Raw genomic sequence first — 6,802 nt, forward strand, 5'->3', positions numbered from 1 at the left:
TGAGCGCCAGAAGATTAGAGGTGTTACAAGAGAGTAACAAACATAAAAAAGAAGAAGGGGAGATAAGGACGACAGATGTTCAATAGGAAAGAAGAGGAAAACCACACCAGAGCACCCGTCAACCACCCACTCAGTATTTAGATAGAGAAACAACAGAGGGAAAGTAAAGAAGTAGGACCCACCAGTTGTGCCCTCCAACCACCCATAGTTGGGAGCAGGAAGTGATCATATTTTGCACAGGTGACTGTCTTGGACAGGTAGCTGTTAGAGTTGGAAGACAGAGATACTTGTTAAAAAAAACATAGTTCTCCACAAGGGCACACGGCGAACCCAATCACACATGTCTTCATAGATCATGGTAAGAGTCTAACTAAAACAACTACATTGTACAATGTGCATTGTAAGAGTTTTACGGCAGTTGCAACACAATAAGGTTATATAAGCGCCGAAGATTAGAGGTGTTACCAGAGAGTAACAAAAACGAAAAAGGAGGAAGAGAGATAAGGACGATAGCGGTTTGATAGGAAAGAAGGAACAAACCACACCAGAGCCCCCGCCAAACGCCCACATAACAACTATTGTAACAGTAGTGGCATTTGTAAACTAGGTCTGGAAACAGCTTTCACGTAGCTCTTGCTACCTCGGTGTATTGGTTAGTTTTCTGCAAGAACGAAAATATAGTTATGCGTTGTGCAGAGATATTATACATTGCAATTTGGTGCAGGGTGTTTTAGTTTTTTAAATAAATGTATTAATGGCTTAATTTATCTGCTTTTCGTTGATTTATAAATCAATTATTTAAATATTTATCAATCAAGAGTGATTTCATATATAATTTCATTTACGTATCTATGTATGTGTTCAATGCCTTTTTGGAGAGGGAAAGGGGGGGGGGGGTTGCTCTGTAGCAATTTGTTTGTCAAGCATGCATTTTGTTACATAACTGAAAGAAAGGTCACATTTTGATCCTTTAAAAAAAATTCCAAAACCGGCTGAGAAACATGTTCCCACCCCCTTCCTTCTACCTACCCCCTAAAGTTTTAACTAGTATATTTTCACGAAGTTTCAACTAGCATCCTAACCTTTCCAGCTTTCCAAACAACATATTTTTACCTAAATTTGAGAGGGATTTAACATTTTTCTTTCGCTAAAATTCGCAGTGGAGATTTATGTTTGCCAATCGTGGACAAAATGTGTCAATATTCCAAGAAATGACCTTTGACAGGTTGATAGGATTAACTTGTCCTGGCCACAGAATTAGATGTATTGATTAGACTGAGGATTTGTGGTGACAATATCAATACCCCTCCTCCCTCCCTTACACACCATAATCCTCACCAGAAACAGTTTTGTTTATACCCCCCCCCCACTACATGCACACCCTACTATCCCTGCCATCCACACACATTCGCACAGTATATACACACACACACCCATACACATACATACATACGCATAAACACATATGCACATGCGCACACACGCGAACACACATACACATTTATGCACATACATACACGCGCGCGCAAACACACATAAAGATATATTAACACGTATTATGTACTCGTGCACACACTTACACACACTTACACACATAAGCCCATACACACACGCACACACTCACACACACACACACACACACACACACACACACACACACACACACACACACACACACACACACACACACACACACACGCACAAACACACACCACCCACACACATACACACATATGCACATACGCACACGCACACGCACACACAAATACCACTCACACACACACACATACACACACACACCTGAAAACCCGCACACATAATGCCATCATACTGACACACAGTTTATACACAGATCTTTTACTCTAACATGTAGTTCTACTCACAGTTTTATTGTAACTGTTTACGAACGTTTTGCATTCCACTGACATATTTGAAATCATCGCTTGCCAAACGGGGCGATATCTTCCACTTTTGGGCGATTTGGTAATTTTGATGGGCGATATATAGGGGACGTCTGGATAGTGAGGGATATTATTTAATGCTCAGCTTGGAAAAAAAAGTGTTTTTAAATACAGGTTGGTGGTAGGGACGAACATTTTAGCCTCTTGACGGTGGCGAAAGTTGGCGTTGGTTAAAAAAAAAAAGGTTCATTAAACACTTTTCTGAATTAATCGGAAGCGGGCTGCTTAAACACACTTTGTCAGCGACACCCGGGGTCCTTGAAATGCAGTATCCAAGTAGACGGACGAAGAAACTACAAGAAAAAGTCACGACTAATTGGGAATTGAATGCGTATCTTCTGCGCTCAACGGCGAAAAGACAACCGATTATACCACACCCACCCACCCACACACACACACACACACACACACATACACACACACACACACACACACGCACGCACACACACCGGCACCAACAGTCTCAACAGCAGAAGGTTTGATGACGCCTCGAGATCTCTCCCAAAGCAAAAGCTTTTCATAACGAGAGAATGCGCCGTTCATGACACCGAACTTTGGCAGCGATTAATTTTTCTCTTTAATTTTACCTCTCACACCATGCGACCTCAACACCCTTACATCGCAAATACCTCGACTTCTATTATAGATAGATAAGTACTTTTGTCGCCAAGTGCAAGACAAATGAACAAGCTTTATTAAGATGACATTGATGACTCTACAAAATGGTCTCTTTTAAGCACAAGGGGGCTATCCCGAAAAATGCTGTTTTAGGAAAATCGAAGGTAACGTTTTTGCCCCTTGTTCAGTTTCTTTAAAAGACAAGGAGAGTTTTCTTTATAACCAAACAAATATACACACCAATAAAATCAAACTTCTGCTATAGGTAGCGCAATGCCCACTTTTGGCGGTGCAGGTCAAGATTTCTGGAAACCCCCGAAATCTGGGTTAGCCCGCTTGTCCTTAAAAGCGACCTCATAATAATATGTCCAAAAGTTGACTGGCGCCTGATACACAGCGAGGTGACACATTTTGATCCATACTGGAAACATAAGTCCAACAAAAGAACACTTAGTATATAGTTGCTCCAAGTGGAAAACACTTTTCAGCATTTCTTTTATCCATGTCGGAAACATTATAACACAACTTAAGGAACGTAATACCACGAAGTAAATAATGATAACATTAATAACAATATTAACAATATTACTGCTACTACTACTACTACTACTACTACTACTACTACTACTACTACTACTACTACTACTACTACTACTACTACTACTACTACTAAAAGCATTTGTACAGCACACATTCCCACTCTATAACAAGCTCTAAGCGCTTTACAGTCTGTCATCACTATTACCCCAGCAGATCGTAGAACACTCCGTAGAAACATTCTCGGCTACCCGAGTAGCATACTGTGAAAAGTTTTGTTTTTCTCCGGGCAATCCCATCCGACATATTTGGTTGATGCATCGGTACATGACGTTAAGGAGATGAGTAGTCCAGTTCACAGCCACTGGGATGGACTGAAGAGTCCAGTGGGGGTGTATAGGGTATAGGGTAGCCGGGCGAAGAATCGATTCTGGATCCGATTCTCATGATTAATGCTACGGAAGAAAAGTTCCGACTCCCATTTGCGTAAACCAACGGTTATCGTTTTTACTTTAATCATTCAACTTTTCTTCTTTTTTTAAAGAATTTATTTTAGAAAAAAAAAGTGGATGCTTCGTAGTGTTCCGAAATCAAGGCTGTCCTAAATCCTGAAGATGTTCGGAGCCCACTAGGTAACCACCGGAAGAAATCACGTCATCAGAAAATAAGTAATTGGGTTCGGAGTCGATTCCTACGATTCAAAGCTTTCAAGAATCGGGAATCTAGCCGCCCAGCACTAGTATAGGGGAGAGGGCAGAGTGAGTTCACAACGGTGCAACAAGAGCTGGACGAAGAATCGAGTCCAGAACCGATTGTTACGATTACTGCTAAGGAAAACAAGTTCCGACTCCTTTTTAACGTAAACCAGAGATAGCCCATAACATAACAAGATGGTCCACTCAGCCAAAAAAAGTGTCCGCGGAAGTCCGCTCATTTGTGAAGAGGGCGCCACCGAATTTTGAGGACACGTTTTGAATTGGCTCATAGAGAGGAGTTAACCGTCTTGTTATGATTACTGTAACTCCTTGTTATCAGGAATATCACTGGAAAAAGTTAAAAGACTTCAAACTGTCAAAAACAACGCTGCACGATTAGTTTTACGGAAAAGAAAGCGAGACTCTGCTGAACTTCTTTTACGGACATTGCATTGGCTTCCTGTTGAGAAAAGAATTGTGTACAAGTTGGCCACCCTATGTTACAAATGTTTGAATGATAACGCAGCATAATTTTATCAAATCTGTTAAGACTGTATGTTCCAACTCGCAGTTTAAGGTCATCAGCTGACAAAAAGAACATTATTTTACCATCTATGAAACTTAAAACAATGGGTGAAAGGGCATTTGAATACAAAGGCCCCAAGATCTGGAATGCTTTACTAAGTACTTTAAGAGAGATCAAATCTTTTGATTCATTCAAATGTCAGCTGAAGTCGTTTCTGTTTTTAAATTAATAAGATCAATATTTGGAGTAATTTTATTTCAGTCAAAACACGTTTTATGTTACTGTTGTACGTTGTACAGTATTGTAAAGCACTCAGAGCCTGTGTACTTAAAGCGGGGTTGAGTACCATATAAATGTCATTTATTATTATTATTATTTTTATTATTATTATTATTATTATTTTTATATACGATCATAGTGTAAACCAAGGAGTTTCTTTAATCATTAACATCTTTTTTAAAATAGAATTTATATTTGAAAATAAAAGTTGACGCATCGTAGTGTTCCGAAATCAAGGTTATCCTAAATCCAGAAGACGTTCGGAGCCAACCAGGTAACCACCGGAAGAAATCACATCAATAAAAAGTAAGTAATTGGGCTCGGAGTCGATTCCTTCGATTCCTAGCTTTCAATAATCGGGAACCTAGCTGCCCAGCACTAGGTGCAACGAGCCCCCGCAGTGATAGTGCTGGGCTATCGAGCCAGTCTCGGGTCTCGCACTATTCGCAGTGTTGGTGAGTGGCTTAAATGTGTCGCGCAAAAACTCGATAACCTACTGCCTGCCTGCAAGCTGCCTGTGTTTTCTGTCCGCTGCGTCAATTTGACCAGGCTCTGTCCTCTCTTTTTTGTCTGTCTCCCTTCTCCCTCTCTGTGTGTCTTTCAGTTTGTTTGTCTGCCCGTATCTCTCTTTCTCTCTCCCCCCCCCTCTCTCTCTCTCTCTCTCTCTCTCTCTCTCTCTCTCTCTCTCTCTCTCTCTCTGTATTTGGGTGTGTGTATGTGTGTGTGTGTGTGTGTGTGTGTGTGTGTGTTTGCTGATCTTTCCTTTGTCTGAACGAGGAACTCACAATCAGTGTGTGGGTGTGTATTTGGCAGGCCGTCTGGCTGTCTGTCCATTTTTGCACCTCTATCTGAATGTCTGTTAATCTGTGTTTGTCAATCCGTCTGCCTGTCTGTTTGCTGTCTCTCTCTCTTTCTCCTTCTCGCTTTCTCTCTCTCCCTTTCCCTCTAACCCCCCCCCCCCCCCATCTCCCTCTCTCTGATTCTGCGTTTGTCTGTCTGTTTTTCTGTCTGCCCGTCTGTCTGTCTGTCTGCCTTTTTATTTGCAATTCTCAATGCATCACAAAACTTGCTGTCTTTTTTACTATTTGCTTTTATTTTATTAGACTATTCAAAGTCAGATTTAAGAGTCCCATTTTGCGTTTGTTGGCCTTACTATAGGGAAGTATAGGAGAATAGGTCGAGGTAAAAGTGATGGCACATAAAGCCCAACCATAAATCAGGGGTCTCAGTCTCATGCACGCATACCACGGGACAATTGAAGGTCACTGGACGATAGTTTTGTGGTCACTACTTGGCCGTGGAAGTTTAGTGTTAGTGCGGCCTTGCAGTTAGTGCAGCCTTGCACCAAACCGACTGTGGATGAGCTGTGTAACAGACCATGCTGCCAGGTCTTTGATAGTGGTAGTATCAAGGAGTAGGCAAGAGAAGCCAATGTCCTAAAAGATCGTCTACCCTTTAAACTGCTATTTATAATAACTGAGATTTCAAAAAAAGAAAAAGGCTAGGAAACGTTCTTTTTATGGAACTGTGTACCTCTACCTCCCTTACCCTCCCCCTCTCTCTTTCTCTCTCTCTCTCTCTCTTTCTTTCTCTCTCTTTCTCTCTCTCTCTCTCTCTCTCTCTCTCTCTCTCTTTCTATCTATGCGTCTCTATCCTCTTCACCCCCCCCCCATTTCACCGTTCTGTGATGAGGGTGCCAACTAGCTGATGAGAGAAATATTGTTTTTCTTTTTCTCATGAAGGTTCACCTTTATTTTTTTATTTAATTCCATTTGATAAAGTGGTACTCAGTGGCAATCTTGCCTGTCCAATTTTCTCACCCAATCGAATGGTTTAGACCCAACTAGTGGAACAACTGTACACGACACTTAAGTGTAATATTATGCGTTGAAAGCGGATGTCGATATAATTTATTTGGCGATGCTGTTTCATAATTCCCTGGTCAACGAACTCCTGGTTTTGACAGACCCCTTCTGCAACCAGTAGCGTCCATAAAAATGAGGAGAGGGCAGAACTTGTTGGGGTTGCTATTTCATAATACAACGTGCGTATTATGTTGACGGCTGAGCTGCCGATCCCTTTTCAAAGACACGTAATGATACCGTTTAGATAACAGTTATACAAATAGAAACGATAATAATAATATTATTATAACATTGATAAAAAAGTGGTGATGATGATGATAA

At 41.1% G+C, this 6,802-nt stretch overlaps 1 protein-coding gene across 2 annotated transcripts in view; it reads right to left on the minus strand.

Annotated features, from left to right (window-relative positions):
* Positions 1–6,802, minus strand: part of LOC101847221 — a 48,854-nt gene that overhangs the window by 26,795 nt on the left and 15,257 nt on the right. The window contains exon 1 of one of the 2 annotated variants that reach the window (XM_013088279.2): positions 3,325–3,588. The exons of the other annotated variant lie outside the window; for it this stretch is intronic. The gene's annotated coding sequence lies outside the window, so the exon portion shown is untranslated. Of the gene's footprint in view, positions 1–3,324; positions 3,589–6,802 lie in introns of those variants that run through there. 2 annotated transcript variants of the gene reach the window in all.

The sequence above is a fragment of the Aplysia californica genome, unplaced genomic scaffold, assembly GCF_000002075.1.
Source record: "Aplysia californica isolate F4 #8 unplaced genomic scaffold, AplCal3.0 scaffold00715, whole genome shotgun sequence".
NCBI lineage: Eukaryota > Metazoa > Mollusca > Gastropoda > Aplysiida > Aplysiidae > Aplysia > Aplysia californica.